This window comes from Pseudophryne corroboree, chromosome 8 (genome assembly GCF_028390025.1).
Source record: "Pseudophryne corroboree isolate aPseCor3 chromosome 8, aPseCor3.hap2, whole genome shotgun sequence".
Taxonomy (NCBI): domain Eukaryota; kingdom Metazoa; phylum Chordata; class Amphibia; order Anura; family Myobatrachidae; genus Pseudophryne; species Pseudophryne corroboree.
In genome coordinates this window covers 11,945,431-11,967,306 of record NC_086451.1, presented here as the reverse complement: position 1 = coordinate 11,967,306, position 21,876 = coordinate 11,945,431, and the positions used below count along the sequence as shown (strand labels likewise).

General features: G+C 46.8%; 1 long non-coding RNA gene and 1 pseudogene across 1 annotated transcript in view; one reads left to right on the top strand and one right to left on the bottom strand.

Moving 5' to 3' along the window:
• Nucleotides 1-21,876, bottom strand: part of LOC134947419 (uncharacterized) — a 310,779-nt gene that overhangs the window by 137,371 nt on the left and 151,532 nt on the right. The window lies entirely within an intron of this gene.
• Nucleotides 4,111-4,620, top strand: LOC134947418 (transforming protein RhoA-like; annotated as a pseudogene).

The window sequence follows — 21,876 nt, the reverse complement described above, 5'->3', positions numbered from 1 at the left end:
AACGGTAGCGTTTTTTCACACACACCCATAAAACGGCCAGTTTCCGTCCAGAAACACCCACTTCCTGTCAATCACATTACGATCACCAGAACGAAGAAAAAGCCGTGAGTAAAATTCCTTGCTGCATAGCAAATTTACTTGGCGCAGTCGCAGTGCGAACATTGCGCATGCGCACTAAGCGAAAATCGCTGCGATGCGAAGAAATTTACTGAGCGAACAACTCGGAATGACCCCCAATATACGTTACCATATCCGTGTTTTAACGGAACACATTGTTACCTAGAGTATTTCTCCATCTCACACAGGTGGCTGAGCTGTATGCATACAGATTGTCTTGGGCGTTGGAGACACTTTTTGTTTACAGAATTTATTTTTTAATGGAAAAATAAGTAATTGGAAAAAATGTCTAAATACACAAATAAAACACAAACCCCATCAGTGGGCGTGATTATCAGAGACACCGTACTGTATATTGCTGCACGCGGAGGAGGTAGCTGATAAGACGGACTGCACAGGTGTAAATACTGTAACTCCGGTAGAAATGTTCCAATCACAGGATTACAGGACGGTCCCCGCTAATCAGGACGGTTGTGCGTGCGCACGGTGTTAGTTTCTGGAGCCAGGCGGAGGCTACGAGAGAGGGATCTATATTCATAAAGTGATTAATGCCGGAGAGTTCTGAGAAATCTGCATTAGGCTGTTAGTACAGAGCAGGAAATATAAAATGATGCACAAACTGTAGTTGATACTTAATTTTATGAACAAAAAGACACCAAAAAAGTAACTGCTGCTATCACTGTACGTGGTAATGCTATACACACAGACAGCACCACCACTTGTTTCCCTCCTGCTACTATAAGGGGCTCTGCTGAACAATGAGCGAGATGAGGAATGCCGGGGGATAATGTGACATTCGTAGGAATTACGGATAACGTATTTGGTATTAAAGCCCGGTCACGGAAAGACTTCTATCTAGCAATGTTAACAGAGACTTTTAGTCGTATGGAAATCTACTGTTCGTACTGTATGTTGTTTACCATGTTTCAGTGACGTAAGTCACTGGTTGTTGTTTCCATGTGAAACATTTACAGCTACAAGAAGAGGCTTGTCAGATCCCCCGGGAGCCTCCGGAGACAGGTGAGAGTAGCTGATCTGCCTCTTGTTTACCTCCACACCCAGCCTGAGGCCTAATACAGTATCTCACCGCTGGCCAGCTCACCTGTCCATATTCCCACATCACCCAGGCTGTGATCACAAACCAAGCACTTCTTCACTGTAGGGCAGTGGTTCCCAAACGCAGTCCTCAAGGCACCCCAACAGTCCAGGTTTTCAGGATATCCATGCTTAGGCACAGGTAACTTAAATAGTGCCTCAGTCAGTTTGATTATACCGTCTGTGCACAAGCAGGGATATCCCTAAAATCTGGCCTGTTGGGATGCCTTAAGGGCCGCATTTGGGAGCCACTGCTGTAATACAATGTTTCCTAACTCCAGGTTCACAGGCATCACTAACAGTGCATGTTTTCCAGATCTCCTAGATGGTGCGCAGGTGTATTCATTACTGGCTAACACACTTTTTAAAAAGATCCACAGGTGGTGCTAATTATATTGTGATACTGAGGAGATCTGGAAAACATGCACTGTGACGCCGCTTTCAGATATGCGAGCTGGGATTTTGCTGGGTCTATCAAGATGGCAAATTACAGGGTCTCAGCCGCATGACCCTGGTAGGGAGCAGAATCGTGGACCTGGGACTTAGAGCTCTATTTACTAAGCCTTGGATGGAGATAAAGTACCAGCCAATCAGCTCCTAACTGTCATTTTTTCAAACACAGCCTGTTACATGGCAGGAGCTGATTGGCTGGTACTTTATCACCGTCCAAGGCTTAGTAAATAGATCCCTTAATCTGGGGTTGTTTCCTTTAACATATGCAGAAATCCCAGGTTGAAGCGCATTTATGTGCAAAAAACTGGGATATAGCTGCATGTGCGAAGGGTATGGGGGGTCATTCAGAGTTGATTGATAGCTGCCGTTGTTCGCACCGCAGCGATCAGGCTAAAAATCGGCATTTCTGCGCATGCGTATGCACCGCAATGCGCAGGCGCGTCGTACGGGTACAATGAGCATCGTGTGTTTGCACAGAGTGTAACGAACATTCCAGTCGCACGGCCGAACGCAGGAAGATTGACATGAAGCGGGCATTTCTGGGTGTCAATTGACCGTTTTCAGGGAGTGCTTAGAAAAACGCAGGCGTGGCAGAAAAAACGCAGGCGTGGCTGGGCTTTCGCTGGGCGGGTGTGTGACGTCAAAAGCCAACCCTCCAACGTTAGAATCATTGCACAGGATAAGTAACTACAGGGCTGGTCTTGTTTTGCACAAAATGATTTTGCAGGCGCTCGGCTGCACAGGCGTTCGCACTTCTGCAAAGAGAAAATACACTCCCCCGTGGGTGGCGACAATGCGTTTTCACGGCTGCTAAAAACTGCTAGCAAGCGATCAACTCGGAATGACCCCCATTGGGGGCCAGAAAGGAATTTTTTTTTGCTTTGGGAGCTTACTTTTAATTGAGAATTTATTTATTTATTATTATTTAATACATTTGTACTTTATATTGTTGGGTTTTTTTTTACAGTAGAATTGTAATAAATATATATATATATATATATATATATATATATATTATTATTTTTTTAAAGGTAAAATGAGGTCTCTGTTTTGTGTAACACTTGTGCAGTTACCCTACTGTAATGCCTGTGGTGAGAGAAGCACCGAAGTATAATGATTCCAAATATGGGGCAGATTTCAATCAGCCGCGAGCGTCCGATGTGCCGCTGCGTGCATTTCCAGGTATTTCGGTGGGTATGACCATCCCTATTGTTGTCTCCATCTCTGGTGCAAGCAAACATTATCACGGCTTTCCTGCACTCACATCAGGTGAGTAGCCAATGGGACCTGACTGCAGATTTAATCTGCCTCTATGGGGTTAATTAAATTAGGGCGGAGTGCCACCGTCATTGCCTAGCGATCGCCTCTGAGGCAGAGGAGGTCACTAGGCGGGAGGGGGCTGGATGGCAGCGGTTAGCCGCCGTTTAGGGGCCGCGGTCCAGCCAACGCAGGCGTGGCCGGACCATTGGGGGGCGGGCCGCGGCGGCTGCATGATGTCACATGCAGCCGCTGCAGTCCGGGGAGTGACGAGTAGCTCCCGGCCAGCACGCTAAAGCTGCGCTGGTCGGGAGCTACTCTTGAAGTGCAAGGGCATTGCCGCTGTGCAATGCCTTTGCACTTCTGTGGGGGGGGGGTTTTGGGCCGGCACTGACATGCGGGGCGGACTAGCCCTGTGCTGGGCGTCCCCCCGCATGTCCGTGTGAATGATCGTAGCTGTGCTAAATTTAGCACAGCTACGATCAACTCGGAATGACCCCCATTATTCCACTATGGTCACGGATACATTGCTGATTTTCCTGCGCACCTCTATGGAGCACGAGGAAAAAAAAGACGATGTAGACGAACATTATACTGTCTGTCACTCTATAACGGCCCATAGCCGGAATTGCCCCCAACTGTATTGATCCGTGGCATTGTCAGGGGTTACGGCTCTTCCTCAACGTCACGTATCATGACTGTATGCATTCTGTGTGCCCTGGGTAAACTGTGCTCACTGTCCTATGAATCCTTATAAAAACCATCAGTGAAGTATCTCGAACATATAGTGCGCAATCAAGGAATGTCACCCGACCCCGATACAATTCAAGCTGTCCGAGATTGTCTGACACCTTCAACTGTTGAGGAGGTTCACAGATTCTTAGGATTCGCTGGATATTACTGGAGATTTAGTAAGAAGTTTGCGAGGATAGCCGCGCCGATACACAATGCTCCGGCGGAGTGGCACGAATGTCAACAAGCGGCTTTCGAAAACTTGAAAGAGGTATTACCTAACGCTTCCTTGTGTATCCAGATTATGAACAACCATTTTGTGTATACACAGATGCCAGCCTTACCAGACTAGGGGCGGTCCTTGCACAAGTACAAGAAAAGAAAAGAACGTGTTATCGCCTATGCCAGTCGAGGGTTATCTAAAATCGAACGTAATGACCAAAAGATGACACAGGAATGGCAGCCATTCAGAAGAAACTTGTCATCGTTGGAGATGGAGGACCTGTCTCCTGATTGTGTTTAGTAAAGACCAGTTCCCAGAAGTCTATGTACCATCAGTGGAGCTGGCTCTGTGAGACACAGATGGTCAGGAAAACTACGACAGGTTGCGGCCCTCGTCCTATCCAGACGCTGATCTTATATTGATGTGCTTCTCCATCGATAGCCCAGACAGTTTAGAGAACATTCCTGAGAAGTGGACCCCTGAAGTGAAGCATTTCTGTCCCAATGTGCCCATTATTCTGGTTGGAAACAAGAAGGATCTTTGCAATGATAAGCACACCCTCCAGGAGCTGACACAGATAAAACAGAAGCCAGTAAAGCCGGAGGAAGGGTGCGATATGGCCAGCCTATGGTTACATGGAATGCTCTGCAAAGGACGGTGTCAGGGACGTGTTTGAGCTGGCCACGCGGGCCACCCTGCGAGCCAGACGCGGCAAGAAGAAAACGATGTGCCTTCTTATCTAATGGCTTAACCTGCTGTGCCCGCACACAACACAGCAACCCAACAGTCCCTGTCAGACGTGTTAATGTCTAATCCAATGAACCATTACTTGAAGTACTAATCCAGGTGAATTCAGTTCATTTGCACCTTATTTATTTAAAACGACCCCGTGCAGGAACGACTATCTCCAAAAAAAGAGTTTAGGTACCAATGCTTCTACTGAGAACTGATACTGCCCTTTAGAACATACACAAGAATATATTCGCCCATCACAGTAATACATTGAAAGATCTAAAGGATAATCATCTCTGTTCTGAATTATCCAGGGTCAGAAGGAAAACAGATTGTGATTACACGTTAAGAAGATACAGATAAAGATGAGCGGGTTCGGTTTCTCTGAATCCGAACCCGCCAGAACTTCATGTTTTTTTTCACGGGTCCGAGCGACTCGGATCTTCCCGCCTTGCTCGGTTAACCCGAGCGCGCCCGAACGTCATCATGACGCTGTCGGATTCTCGCGAGGCTCGGATTCTATCGCGAGACTCGGATTCTATATAAGGAGCCGCGCGTCGCCGCCATTTTCACACGTGCATTGAGATTGATAGGGAGAGGACGTGGCTGGCGTCCTCTCCGTTTAGAATTAGAATAGATTAGAGAGACACTTGATTTACTAATTTTGGGGAGCATTAGGAGTACTCAGTAGTGTACAGTGCAGAGTTTTGCTGATAGTGACCAGTGACCACCACTTTTATTTATAATCCGTTCTCTGCCTGAAAAAAGCGATACACAGCACACAGTGACTCAGTCACATACCATATCTGTGTGCACTGCTCAGGCTCAGGCCAGTGTGCTGCATCATCTATTATCTATATATAATATTATATATATCTGTCTGACTGCTCAGCTCACACAGCTTATAATTGTGGGGGAGACTGGGGAGCACTACTGCAGTGCCAGTTATAGGTTATAGCAGGAGCCAGGAGTACATAATATATTATATAGTGAGTGACCACCAGACACACAGTGCAGTTTATTTAATATATCCGTTCTCTGCCTGAAAAAAGCGATACACACAGTGACTCAGTCAGTCACATACCATATCTGTGTGCACTGCTCAGGCTCAGGCCAGTGTGCTGCATCATCTATATATATATTATATATCTGTCTGACTGCTCAGCTCACACAGCTTATAATTGTGGGGGAGACTGGGGAGCACTACTGCAGTGCCAGTTATAGGTTATAGCAGGAGCCAGGAGTACATAATATTATATTAAAATTAAACAGTGCACACTTTTGCTGCAGGAGTGCCACTGCCAGTGTGACTAGTGACCAGTGACCTGACCACCAGTATATAATATTAGTAGTATACTATCTCTTTATCAACCAGTCTATATTAGCAGCAGACACAGTACAGTGCGGTAGTTCACGGCTGTGGCTACCTCTGTGTCGGCACTCGGCAGCCCGTCCATAATTGTATATACCACCTAACCGTGGTTTTTTTTTCTTTCTTTATACATACATACTAGTTACGAGTATACTATCTCTTTATCAACCAGTCTATATATTAGCAGCAGACACAGTACAGTGCGGTAGTTCACGGCTGTGGCTACCTCTGTGTCGGCACTCGGCAGCCCGTCCATAATTGTATATACCACCTAACCGTGGTTTTTTTTTCTTTCTTTATACATACATACTAGTTACGAGTATACTATCTCTTTATCAACCAGTCTATATTAGCAGCAGACACAGTACAGTGCGGTAGTTCACGGCTGTGGCTACCTCTGTGTCGGCACTCGGCAGCCCGTCCATAATTGTATATACCACCTAACCGTGGTTTTTTTTTCTTTCTTTATACATACATACTAGTTACGAGTATACTATCTCTTTTTCTTTGCGTCATGTGCTGTTTGGGGAGGGTTTTTTGGAAGGGACATCCTACGTGACACTGCAGTGCCACTCCTAAATGGGCCCGGTGTTTGTGTCGGCCACTACGGTCGCTAATCTTACTCACACAGCTACCTCATTGCGCCTCTTTTTTTCTTTGCGTCATGTGCTGTTTGGGGAGGGTTTTTTGGAAGGGCCATCCTGCGTGACACTGCAGTGCCACTCCTAGATGGGCCCGGTGTTTGTGTCGGCCACTAGGGTCGCTAATCTTACTCACACAGCTACCTCATTGCGCCTCTTTTTTTCTTTGCGTCATGTGCTGTTTGGGGAGGGTTTTTTGGAAGGGACATCCTGCGTGACACTGCAGTGCCACTCCTAGATGGGCCCGGTGTTTGTGTCGGCCACTAGGGTCGCTTATCTTACTCACACAGCGACCTCGGTGCAAATTTTAGGACTAAAAATAATATTGTGAGGTGTGAGGTATTCAGAATAGACTGAAAATGAGTGTAAATTATGGTTTTGGAGGTTAATAATACTTTGGGATCAAAATGACCCCCAAATTCTATGATTTAAGCTGTTTTTTAGTGTTTTTTGAAAAAAACACCCGAATCCAAAACACACCCGAATCCGACAAAAAAAATTCGGTGAGGTTTTGCCAAAACGCGGTCGAACCCAAAACACGGCCGCGGAACCGAACCCAAAACCAAAACACAAAACCCGAAAAATTTCAGGCGCTCATCTCTAGATACAGATCAATTAATAAACGCACGGCCACTTCTCTGTTCTCAGCTATGATGCTTCTCCCTTCCTGAGGATGCAAGCGTGTGGGGAGTGATAAATCAGTCTGCACTTATAATGCAATATATCTGATTTAGCTGATTATGTTACTGTAGTGTGGCAGGTGTGTAAGCCAAGGGTCAGCTCTGAAAGCTTCTGTGCCAGCAGCGATGGCCACAGGGGACACATGTGGTCAGCGACAGACCGGCGGATGGAGGAGACACCAGGAAATATTGGACAGATCCCTGTAATAGGTCTATTTTACATCGTATTAACGAGTTGATCGCTAGCTGCATTCGTTCGCTGTGCAGCGATGAGGCAAAAAAAGGCACTTCTGCGTATGCGTATACGGCGTAATGCGCACGCGCGACGTACTATTACAACGAACTATGTAGATTCACACAGGGTCTAGCGAAGATTTTCAGTCGCACTGCTGGCCGCAGAGTGATTGACAGGAAGTGGGCGTTTCTGGGTGTCAGCTGACCATTTTCAGGGAGTGGTCGAAAAAACACAGGCGTGGCTGGGCGAACGCAGGGCGTGTTTGCAACGTCAAAACAGGAACTGAACAGTCTGAAGTGATCGCAAGCGCTGAGTAGGTATTGAGCTACTCTAAAACTGCACAAAATAGATTTGCCGCCGCTCTGCGATCCTTTCGTTCGCTATACCGTGCGTAAAACTACATCGTTCATTGTAATAGTATGACGCGCGTGCGCATTGCGCCGCATACGCATGCGCAGAAGTGCCGTCTTTTTGCCTCAACGCTGCACAGTGAACGAAAGCAGCTAGAGATCAACTCGGAATGACCACCATAGTGTAAGTACTGAGTCTCCTGACAAACCATCTATCTATCTATCTATCTATCTATCTATCTATCTATCTATCTATCTATCTATCTATCAGGGATGGGGAACCTTCGGCCCTCCAGCTGTTGTTGAACTACACATACCAGCATGCCTTGCAACAATTTTGCTATTTGGCCATGCAAAAACTGTTGCAGGGCATGCTGGGATGTGTAGTTCAACAACAGCTGGAGGGCCGAAGGTTCCCCATCCCTGATCTACAGTATGTAACAGCCAGAAGCAATGTTAAATGCAAAATGACCCATTTATTTTTAACCAGTTATTAATATTGCGCCCACACATTCCGCAGCACTTAACAGAATATTTGACCAATCACACCCAACTAAGGGGCTAATTCAGGTTGGATCGCGATGCAACCGGAATTATTGTGATCGCCCTGCGGGCGCATGCGCAACACCTGCGCGCGTGGTGGACGGGGCGGCAATGCTCCGTTTACAGGGAGAAGACGAAGCATTAAGGGGGAGGAGCTGGGCAAATGAGGGGTGGTGCAAACGGAGGCGTGATCACGGTGGCTGCGTGACGTCACGCCATCCGCCGTGATCGGGAACATGGCAGCGTGCCCACTGCGTTGCGATCGCAATTTCTGCTTCATCAAGGTGGGGAAGCGGTGGTCAGCCTTGCCCTGCGCTGGGCGGCCCCCAGCATGCTTGCAAAAGGATTACAAATTCTGCTAATTTGCGATCCTTACTGAATAAGGCCCTATGTTCCCGACCACATGGACACATACTGTATGTGCACACTCAAACTCATTTTGGTCAGGCGTTAATTAACCTAACAGTATATTTTTGGATTGAGGGAGGAAACCACTGAGTACCTGGAAGAAACCCATGTAAGCACGGAGAGAATATACAAACTCCACACAGTTAGGGCCATGGTGGGAATTGAACCCGTGACCTCAGTGCTGTGATGCAGTAATGCTAACCATTACGCCAGCTGTGCTGCCTTTTGTTTGTTACTTAATACTGCATCATAAAGAGACGGACAAGGGAGAAGTTGGAGGCGGCAAAACAGTTTATGAAAGGGCTGCCAACGCCATTGTACTGGCTGGAAGAGGTGTAAGTTCCACTGCGTGCACGTGTGTATCTGCGCTAGCGTGTATGCCAGTCTGTGTGTATGGGAACTTTCCCTAAATACCAGAAATAATTATTCTCCTCCCTGACGGCACCCACAATCCTTATGGAGCTTATTCTATACAGCAACGTTCCGCCGTCGGCTCTCCCTATGGTAACCTGACATCTGACTGTTTAACCCTTGGAAATATGTGAATGAAAACACAGCAGCCGCAGAACAGAGAGATCCTCTGCAGTCAATGCGCCGCCTGTCACTTATGGCTCCTTACACGTCGTGCATACACAATACGCTCCCCCAGCTACCGGCATGCGCTAATTACAGGCATAGCATGTAACCGGGAGATGGCGTTGCTATGGCACTGATAGGAAAACGCTTGTTCATTTTAATTTGTCTGGCAGATCTAACCTTTGAGAAGTGACGAGTGCGCCGGGAGGGCTCTGGGGCGCCTGGCGGCGGAGGACTGAGATTGTGCTTCAGGTATTAAACACCTGAGATGATCAGAGAGGGAAGGCGATACCCTGAGGGCTTTATATAGAGACGCCGCAAATCCAGGAGGTGGCACTTGTTGGCCACACTGAGTCTGTGAACATGTGAAGACAACTGCTCTTGTATTGGACTGGTGGGGTCCTCAGCTGGGGTATGGTTGACATGTACTAGGTCGACAGGTCAAAAGGTCGACATGCGTTTTTTGACTGTTTTTGGTGTCGTTTCCTCCGTAAAGTGACGGGGAACCCGAATTAATGCTTCGCTCGCCATGTTTCGGTTACCGTTCCAATCGTAGTCCACGTGGATCATTAAGTATGAAAAAAGTAAAAAATGGGGGGGAGTGAAAAACTCACGTCGACTTTTTGACCTAGTACATGTCCACCTAACGGCCATGTTGACCTAATGGCAATATCAACCTTCAGTGGTCGACCTAATGAGCGTCGACCTAAGTTGGGTCGGCCTAACGACCGTATCCCCTCGGCGGCAGCTATACCACCGTAACGGGGGGCAGCGTCATCACCCTAACTGGTGGGCAGTCAGTAAAGACGGTTCAGCTGCACGCCCTTTGTGTTGGGTCAGTGGAAGGGCACCATTGGCGATGCATGATGTTATCTGGTTGGATCGCACTGACGCTGGCCCGTCCTCTTCTTTGCCACCATACAGTTTCTTCTTTAATATTGACAAAGAAATATCTTACATATTATGTCTCCCATTATCTGTATGTTATTATATATAATGGAAGTGTTATGACTTGAAGCAGCACATCAGCCGCTAGAAGGTTTACAACGTTACCTGGCCAGAAATCCTACATGAAAATCTATAATTATGATGGAAAATACTACCAGGAGTCTCCACAATAAGACCATATTGGGATCTATGCTCCCACACAAAAGGTCCAAAGATATATTGTCCTACACAGAAACAGGTCCGAGGATAGATAGTGGGGGTCATTCCGAGTTGTTCGCTCGCAAGCGGATTTTAGCAGATTTGCTCATGCTAAGCCGCCGCCTACTGGGAGTGAATCTTAGCATCTTAAAATTGCGAACGATGTATTCGCAATATTGCGATTACACACCTCGTAGCAGTTTCTGAGTAGCTTCAGACTTACTCGGCATCTGCGATCAGTTCAGTGCTTGTCGTTCCTGATTTGACGTCACAAACACACCCAGCGTTCGCCCAGACACTCCCCCGTTTCTCCGGCCACTCCTGCGTTTTTTCCGGAAACGGTAGCGTTTTTTCCCACACGCCCATAAAACGGCCTGTTTCCGCCCAGTAACACCCATTTCCTGTCAATCACATTACGATCGCCAGAACGAAGAAAAAGCCGTGAGTAAAATTCCTAACTGCATAGCAAATTTACTTGTCGCAGTGCAGACATTGCGCATGCGCATTAAGCGGAAAATCGCTGCGATGCGAAGATTTTTACCGAGCGAACAACTCGGAATGACCCCCTCTATTCATTAATACAAAAGCAGGCCCGGGTATACTATATATGGACCCCAGGTTCAGTATGTAATACCGAGTGGTGTTTGGTATTCCGGCGTCAGTCACATGACCGCGGGCATCCCATCCGCTGGCGTCTTTATTTATCAAGTAGCAATTACCAAAATCAAACAATTTTTCCAGCGTTTTTCAAAACAGCAGTTTTAATAGAAGCAAAACCTGTCTTTGATGAAATTGCTGGAAATGAGGGCGATAAATGTGAATCTGCATATGACCAGCACTAACTAACGAGGGCAGAGGAGTCAGCGGAACCTATAATGAGATTTGATGAGAGGGTAGAAAGGTTTATTATAGTTACTCTCCATGAGAACGGTCTTGTGGAAGTGGAAATGAATGTGCGGATCACACGATTACTGGAACCCCCTGCTGTAACTTTCCAGCTTTTTTTTTTTTTAGTAACCAGCCTTCTCCACTTCCAGCAGTTTGCAGGGACAGTACCAAGAGACTCCCCCGTCCAGCGACTGAAACCGCGATGTGTCAGTGTCTGACGTGAATAGCGCCAGCATGGGCAGGGCTGGGTGTAGCTCTGGGGAGACGCTAAAAGTAACTCGTCGTCCTCTGCTTCTGAGATTGTTAATGTGGCGCTGGCTGTGACATCATAGCCATGTGCCCGTCCCTCAGCCCATCACAGACATGGAGGAGGTACAGCTACTGCCTGTGGCGGGAGCTCTGAGTGAGGGCGCCGCAGCAGCACTGCAAACACTGGATGAGTGCCGTAAGGTCACACATGTATGGGGAATGTTTCAAATTCTCTAATGATGACAGACGCCAGCCCTGAGCATGGGACAGACGTCAGCCCTGAGCATGGGCCAGCGGCCAGACCTGAGCATGGGCCAGCGGCCAGACCTGAGCATGGGACATACGCCAGCCCTGAGCATGGGACAGGCACCAGCCCTGAGCAAGGGACAGACGCCAGCCCTGAGCATGGGACAGACGCCAGCCCTGAGCATGGGACAGACGCCAGCCCTGAGCATGGGACAGACGTCAGCCCTGAGCATGGGACAGACGCCAGCCCTGAGCATGGGACATACGCCAGCCCTGAGCATGGGACATACGCCAGCCCTGAGCGTGAGCCAGACGCCAGCCTTGAGCATGGGACAAACGTCAGCCCTGAGCATGGGATAGACGTCAGCCCTGAGCATGGGACATACGCCAGACCTGAGCATGGGACAAACGCCAGCCCTGAGCATGGGACAGACATCAGCCCTGAGCGTGAGCCAGATGCCAGCCCTGAGCATGGGACACACGTCAGCCCTGAGCATGGGATAGACGTCAGCCCTGAGCATGGGACATACGCCAGACCTGAGCATGGGACAAACGTCAGCCCTGAGCATGGGACAAACACCAGCCCTGAGCATGGGACATACGCCAGACCTGAGCATGGGACAAACGCCAGCCCTGAGCATGGGACAGACGTCAGCCCTGAGCGTGAGCCAGATGCCAGCCCTGAGCATGGGACAAACGTCAGCCCTGAGCATGGGATAGACGTCAGCCCTGAGCATGGGACATACGCCAGACCTGAGCATGGGACAAACGTCAGCCCTGAGCATGGGACAAACACCAGCCCTGAGCATGGGACATACGCCAGACCTGAGCATGGGACAAACGCCAGCCCTGAGCATGGGACAGACACCAGCCCTGAGCATGGGACAGACACCAGCCCTGAGCATGGGACATACACCAGTGCTGAGCATGGGATAAACGCCAGCCCTGAGCATGGGACAAACGCCAGTCCTGAGCATGGGACATACACCAGCCCTGAGCATGGGACAGACGCCAGCCCTGAGCATGGGACAGACGCCAGCCCTGAGCATGGGACATACGCCAGCCCTGAGCATGGGACAGTCGCCAGCCCTGAGCATGGGACAAACGCCAGCCCTGAGCATGGGACATACGCCAGCCAGACGCCAGCCCTGAGCATGGGACAGACGCCAGCCCTGAGCATGGGACAGACGCCAGCCCTGAGCATGGGACAAAGCGAAGCAAGCCCGCGAGGGTACATGTTTCCACTAATTTGGCTCAGATATGGTGACGCATACAAAAAAATGACACGAAAAACCCTTGTGTCAACAGTTTCTATGCTGACCATTTTCATGTCAACATTTTGTCCCTGTTGACCTTTTGCATCTGTCGACCTTTTCTACTATCCACCTTTTTCCACGTTGACCTTTGCATGGCGACCATCTGGGGACGACCTATTGGCTATCTTTTTACTGTAGAGCTATTGAGCCACGCCCAGTAAATGGAACTTCTGTGACACGTGTTACGTTGTACGATCTCCCTGCACAGTACCGCACACAGCATTTTCCTTGCAATAAACAAAAAAAAGGGACATTAGTGCTTTAAAATAAACTAGATTCACACTTGTAGCAGCGGAACGCTATTAAATATAAGGCATAACTAGAGGGCTGTAGTAAAATATTTAGTACGCGCACGCTAAAGTGCCATTATAGAGGGGAAAAACAACATTAAGAATCATATGGCACGCAGAACCGCATTCCCACTTCAATCATTCTCTGGGCTAAAAGCATATTAGTGCATTACGGAACATCAATTATAGAGATTATATTGCATCAATCCGCCATGCAGTAGCAATATATAACGCCACTTAGAAAAACAGGATATTTAGGCAATAAGACAGCATTTATATGGCGGCATATAGCTGATAAATGTGGTTACCGACGTCACCCTCGTATAGAGTGTAAGTGTGCACAGTATAGGTTGGGATGTGAGGGGTAACAGCGGTATCTCACACACTGCTCTCCTGGCTGGGAGAACGTGGAAGGTAGGTGCGGGAATCCTTTATTAAGGTAAGTACGTGAGCCAGTCTATTACACAATGGGGGTAATTCCGAGTTGATCGTAGCAGGATTTTTCATAGCAACTGGGTAAAACCATCAGCACTGCAAGGGAGGCAGATATAACATGTGCAGGGAGAGTTACATTTGGGTGGGTTATTTTATTTCTGTGCAGGGTAAATACTGGCTGCTTTATTTTTACACTGCAAATTAGATTGCAGATTGAACACACCCCACCCAAATCTAACTCTCTCTGCACATGTTATATCTGCCTGCCCTGCAGTGCACATGGTTTTACCCAGTTGCTATCAAAAATCCTGCTGCAATCAACTTGGAATTACCCCCAATATCCTGTCTCTATGCTTTGTGTAGTACCGTACAATACAACTGGAGAACCCAGAAATTTTCATAACCTATAACCCAGCGGATTCTCTGCAGCGGAGAAGGCCGATAAGTCAACATCCACTCTGCCCCCAAAGCCAACGTTCAATAATAATATTATTTATATTAATAATATCACAATATTTTTGGCAATCTCTTCGGGGGAGATAAGCGGGTATAGTTTCAAGTTGGAGGGGACCCATGAAAAAAATGCCCCCCACCTCCAAGAATGAAAATACCCCTGCTATAACCAGAGAGACCAGCTGTAGATACATATATCCGTCTTATCATTGTAAACTTGCCATACACTTTAAGATTAGCTGCCCAACCATCCAACTGGCTGCTGATTGTGATGAAAACCTGGTAATGTATGGGAGCAAATGACATTCGATTATATGCTCCCAAACACCGGAAAATTGCCAAAAATCCATTTGAATTAACCAATTTGTCTGAATGACCTTTTTTTTACCATTTTCTGGCATTTGGGAACAAATGGTTGATTGCTATTGACCCATATACAGTACATCACCAGATTTTCATTCCAACCAGCCAACTTGTTGGTCAGACAATCTTAAGTGTATAGCCAGCTTTAGGGACATAGCTAAGGCATGAGGCACACAGTGCCTCAAACCTCAGTAATATTACTGGTTCCTGAAAGCAAATAGACTGGCGTGGTTCAGACCGTGACTTCAATCTGATGGGGACACCCAAAAGGAGTAGAGAAAACTGTCAACTTTTACCTCTGACACATATTATATTTAGCAAAATTCAGGTTAATTCCTCAATATCCCCTAATCTACTCCATTTTCATTAAAATAGTGAGGCTGTTTTGGAGATGAATTAATAACACAGTACAGTAATAATGTGAAAGAATGAGGACGTCGTTCAGCTGTTATCGGTCAGTATTTCATGTAACGCAGAAGGAAGAAAGGGAAAATACCCATTAGAACCCGGTAGCGGTATTTGCTCTGCGGTATCAGTGTAAGTAATGCTGAGGTTTGTGTTTACTGAACAAACCACGTTAATGGAAGTGTTCTTCCCAGTAGGCGGAAAAAAATATTTGACAGGAATAAAATTAATGTTCCTGAAATTTAATTAACAACATGCTACATGGAGGAGATTAAATGATACATTTTATAATCACTACTCTTCTGTCCAGTGTTTCTAATTAAATCTCCTTCTGTTAATAACGCAGATCTTCAATCACTCAACTTTACATTTCTATATTAACATCAGGAGAGAGAAAAATGGGGAGTGAATCCCATCAGGTTGGAGTGTAATTGGAATATGTCCTATTAATGCTTATTTTATGCTATTAGGGCACTGCCTGCAATGAATTAGTAATACGCATCTTCCCAAGTTATGTCCGTCACCTCCAGTCTAGCCGACACTGAACGTCGGAGGGGATCTGGTCATAGCACAGCTTAGTGTACACAGACCAAATGTATACATACATCATCCAGCACATTCATAATGTGTTCATCAACATACTTCTGCCCTTTATACATAAACAATCCCAAAACTTAGCAGAGGCTTTTTGTTCTAAAGTGTGTGAGCCAATTTCCCTGTAACGTAAAACCTTTTCGGACCTTTGGACCGTCTTTTAAAGGTCAAATACATATAAAGAGGCCACAAAGGCACTAGCCTTACGGACGATGGGTATAGGAATTCTTCATACTAGTGCAGGTTTCCAAACCCCCCACCTGTGCAGTGGCACCTCCAGCATCAAGGAACCAGCCTTCTGGCAACAGGGAAGCCTGCCCAACTATCAGACGGTGGTAGAGCTACCCTTGAACTTAGCCAAAAGGACGAGATGCGTGTGCTTTGCAAAGTTACAGTAAATACTAGTTTCCAGCAAGTCCTTAACAAGGCAAGAACACAAGAGTGAAGATATTCACAGTCACCAGCTAATTACAGTCCTGACCTGTCTGTTCTCATTATCAATGTAGGAGGGATAGGTTGAGAAGTTGAGGCACTGTCCAGCATTGGATCAAAGCCTGTTTATACAGTACTCACAATGTTTTATTAAATGTCCTGAATCTAGAATCTGGAATGAAAGTCTTGTAGATATAACACAACCTAGTGGTGGGAAAAGACAACTTACAGTAATCATTCAGGCAAAATGATCCATTTGATGGAATAACTGGTCAAAATGATCCATTTGATGGAATAACTGGTCAAAATGATCCATTTGATGGAATAACTGGTCAAAATGATCCATTTGATGGAATAACTGGTCAAAATGATCCATTTGATGGAATAACTGGTCAAAATGATCCATTTGATGGAATAACTGGTCAAAATGATCCATTTGATGGAATAACTGGTCAAAATGATCCATTTGATGGAATAACTGGTCAAAATGGCCATTTGTAAAGATTACTAATTATACTGTTTTGGAAATGGTTATCAATTCTCTGTGTGCAATAACCGCCAGGCAAATGGGCTCCCGGCATACAGCACACCTGTGATACAGGAGGTATTATTACATTTATCTTTGTGCTATGTTGGCAGCACTACATTTGTATAAAAAGTAACACATTTCCGCAGCGTGGAAGCCTCTTAGCGGCACTGTAACTGCGCAGCGCGGCCAGCGCCATATATCTGTACACAATAAAAGATGGGTGGGACATGTGACCGGTCGACTATACACACAATATATTTATATAGTGTGTACACAGCATGACTTTCCTCACGCCAGGGATACCTGAAAAATCTAAATCTAAAGGCCTCTGGGGCTGAATCTGAGGTGGGAGGAAAGCAGTAATGGCAAGTACTGTAACTGTGCACCCGGACACGTTAAAAGGTCAACACAGGAAAAGGTCGACAAGTTGTTTAAAAAACAAAATTGCTGTTGTTTTCTATGAAACATTACATTTTCCTTTTCAACTTTTTTATACTTTACCATTCACGTGGTCTACGATCGGGAATAGTAACCTGCAAGGGAATGCAGTGCACTTATCAGGGTTCTTGCTAGGTCGACCTTTTGATATTGTCGACCTTTTCTCCATGTCGGTCTAATGTGTGTCGATCAATAATGCTCGACCTATTGACTGTTGACCTTAGTACTGGCGACATGTCATCTGCATCCCATTATGATTGCATGCAGGGTAAATACTGGCTGCTGTTGCATGTAGGGCACAAGTACTTCACGGCTTTATTATTACACTGCAGTTTAGACTTGAGCTTGGACCCTTCCCCCGCAGTGCTGTATGGTTTGACACAAGTGTAAGGTTTCTAGATCTTTTTTGCTTTACTTCTAACAAATATATTCAAAGAGAGCTGCCAGCATGACTACTGCGGGCAGTAAACCCAAGAGGTGGGGTTGTGTGGGTGCTATTTACCCGGGTTTACACCTGCCCCTATCTAGCAGTATGTCTGTACTATGAGACCTGTCCCCTATACATCACACCACGGCTTCATTCTGCATCAGTAAGGACAGCACCAGTATGGTGTACTGTACTGTACACATAGGGGGTCATTCCGAGATGATCATAGATATGCTAAATTTAGCACAACTACGATCATTCACACTGACATGCGGGGGGACGTCCAGCACAGGGCTATCCCGCCCCGCATGTCAGTGCCGCCCTCCCCCTTTCCAACAGAAGTGCAAAGGCATCGCACAGCGGTGATGCCTTTGCACTTCAAGAGTAGCTCCTGACCAGCGCAGCTTCAGCATGCTGGCCGGGAGCTACTCGTCACTCCCCGGCCCGCAGCGGCTGCGTGTGACGTCACGCAGCCGCTGCGGCCTGTCCCCCGTTTGGTCCGGCCACGCCTGCGTTAGCCAGGCCGCGCCCACGAAACGGTGGCGATAAACTGCAGCGTGCGATCGGGTCAGAATGACCCCCATACTACAGTATGTGCAGCGTGTGGAAACAGACAACCCTTCATATACTGCCATAAGCACTAGCATTCGGTCCGCTTACTGTATGGAAAGCATCACAGCCATACTCTATGTCACCCCGACGCAGATAAGACCCACGGCGTGTTTTGCTATTAAAATCACTGGCATTTCAAGTTTGGGTCTCAAACGTGCTGGGAATCACCACCATTTGTAAATCGCCTCTTAGTGAATAAGGGCCTAATTCAGATATGATCGCAGCAGCTAGTTTGTTAGCAAATGGGCAAAACCATGGTGGTCATTCCGAGTTGTTCGCTCGCTGCCGTTTTTAGCAGAATAGCGATCAGGAAAAAAATGAGCAATTCTGCGCATGCGTATGGACCGCAGGGCGCACGTGCTAAGTATTTTCACACAAAACTATGCTATTTTACACAGGTCCGAGCGACGCTTTTCAGTCGCTCTGCTGATCGGTGAGTGATTGACAGGAAGTGGGTGTTTCTGGGCGGAAACTGAGCATTTTCCGGGAGTGTGCTAAAAAACGCAGGCGTGTCAGGGAAAAAACGCAGGAGTGGCTGGAGAAACGGGGGAGTGGCTGGCCGAACGCAGGGCGTGTTTGTGACATCAAACCAGGAACTAAACGGACCGAGCTGATCGCAATCTAGGAGTAGGTCTGGAACTACTCAGAAACTGCAGGGAAATATTTAATAGCAGAACTGCTAACCTTTCGTTCGCAATTCTGCAATGCTAAGATACACTCCCAGAGGGCGGCGGCCTAGCGTGTGCAATGCTGCTAAAAGCAGCTAGCAAGCGATCAACTCGGAATTACCACCCATGTGCACTGCAGGTGGGGCAGATGTAACATGTGCAGAGAGAGTTATATTTGGGTGGGTTATTTAGTTTCTGTGCAGGGTAAATACTGGCTGCTTTATTTTTACACTGCAATTAAGAAAGATTTCAGTTTGAACACACCCCACCCAAAACTAACTCTCTCTGCACATGTTACATTCGACCCATCTGCAGTGCACATGGGGGGTAATTCAGAGTTGATCGTGTATGTGCTAAATTTAACACATCTACGATCATTTACTCTAACATGTGGGGGTACGCCCAGCACGGGGCTAGTCCACCCCGCATGTCAGGTCCTACCCCCCCGCACAAGTACAAAAGCACAGCGGCGATGCTTTGTTGGCCCGCCCCCTCCCGCCCAGCGAACGCCTTTGCCTGTCAATCAGGATCGCTGGGCTGAGATGCCGATGGCGCTTGAGCAGTTCAGACCTGATCGCCCGCTGTGTGAAAACGCACAGCAGCAACCAGGTCTGAATTAGCCCCATGGTTTTGCCCATTTGCTAACAAATTTGCTGCTGCGATCAGATCTGTGTCTACCTGGACTTTAAGGCCGAACGCTCTCTCAATACTCTTTATCTTAGGATGAAATGTCCGCACAAACCAGCCACCTAGCGATTGCTACACTCCCCTCTGTCTCTATGGAAATAACTGAATGCAAGAGAACCATTTTCTCCATATTAGATGGGTTTTGTAACGCTGGGTTACTCTATATTCGGTCTGTGCCTTCCCCTCCTCTCATTCTTCATCACACACAAACTGCTTATATCGTTTTATTTGCTATTTGTATCGAAAACTCAATAAAATGTTATTAAAAACAAGAACATCTGAACAAAGAAGGTTCCCGGCTCTCAGCAAACTGCGCATTGCGCAACCTGACAATCTGAATGTATCCCATTAAACATGACGTATAGGTCTATTGTATACAGCAAACATGCAGAGCTAGCATTCCAGTTATAAGAGTATCTATGCATATTATTGATCATATTGAGTTCATCCAAAATCCATATATTTTATGTTAGGTAGTAATAATAATAATAATAATAATAATATATGAAAATGAACTGTTACTAATTATTAGTATAAGTAATTCCCAGCAGACAAGGCCATGAAATGACTCACAACAACGATACAAAGACTACGCCATTACGCCCGCTGTGTATTTCCCAGACTTCCCCTCTTTAGAGACTGTTTAATTTCTTATGAATTTTCCAATTACAAATATCCGTCACCTCCTAAAGTGTTTATGTAAATAGCATTAGGCATTCAATACTCGTCAGACTATTTGTAAAGTTTGTGCCGAGCGTCCTGACTCCCAGATAGACTATGCGCTCGCCTTAGCCAGACAGTTTGACAATGAGCGCGGATATGCTAATAAGAATCAATTGTAGCGTAATTAGTCTATTGCTTAGCTCATGCGTCTGGTGCAGTTTTGGACGCTCCCGTCTAGTTTGCTAAGCCAAGAAGGGACTGGAAATTTCAAAGCCTGGCAATCAATGTGAAGCCTGCAGGCGGCCGGACTGCAATCCTCGGATTAACCCGGTAAGGAACGGAGCGACAGCAGGGACCCTCACCCGTCACTTTAGTGTACCCCCGGAGTACTAGGCAGGGCATCCGGTCTTTAGGTCGACAGTAAGCAGGATGACAATGTTTGGGTCGCCTACTATTTGTCGACAGTAAGGGATGTTGACCTTACATACCACACCCCTAAGCAGTAACCTGCATGACAATTACCTCTCCTTAAGGTGTCCCACAAAGGGAAATGTCAACTCGGAAGTGGTCATACAGCACTGGCAGGCGATACAAAATACCGGTGGATGGGATGCCAGCAGTCATAAGACCGACACTGGCATCTCGGGTAAGTATGCGAACCTTCACCCCTAACCCTCCCTGCAGCCTAACCCTAACGCCCTCTCCCCACAGCCTAACCCTCACCTTTCCCACAGCCTAACCGTGACGCCCCTGCAGCTAACATCCAGGAGACCCTGGCATACTTGATTTCGAGATGTTGGCAGTCGGGATTCTGGTGTCGGTATTCCAAGTGATGTCGGAGTTCTGGCGCTGGGATTTTGCCCGCATGTCGGGATTCCGGCACTGGTATTTAGACCGCCAGCAACCTGACCACATCCCATACCATATCATTTGTGTCTAAACATTTATTTTCACTGGTCATCAAGTTGGGACGCAGTAGACCCACCAAATCGTACAGAATCTCCGAAATGATATACAGATGGGTCCATGTTTATCTTGACCTTTAATAGGATTAACTGAGACTGGCCAATCGGACTTAATCCCCTGCTGTATTGTTCTCTGTATTGTATTGCAGCTGAGAACAATAGATGAAGGGTTTATGCGAATAAGTCATGATGTGCCTAGGCGCAGAAAACTAGTCAAGATAACCGTAGACCCATCTGTAACTTGCAGAAAGTACTTCAACTGCGATGCCAGCTGCGCAGGTTACAGGGTCAGCTGGACATGGACCTACTATGAAAAGGCATTTCTGAACATTAGCAACGTGTATACTATACTTTCCGGCCGTACTCCAGTATTACTTCTGCATAAAATCCACATTTTCATACAGCGCATGTGTGCGTTTTACGGGGCTGTGAAATCTGCTCGTTCGTGGCTTCCACAAGTGCTGCGTAATGCCGCCAGGCCGAGCAGACACATGGCTAATTGAATTGACCTCTTTGAACAATATATAATAAATATTATTGCCAAATAGTAAATAAAAATAAAAATGTCTTAATACTAATATAATGGTTTTATTTCTGGTGACTGGCTCATTTGCGGTGGACCTACGTATGTTTTTTAGTACAATATGTTCAGCTCC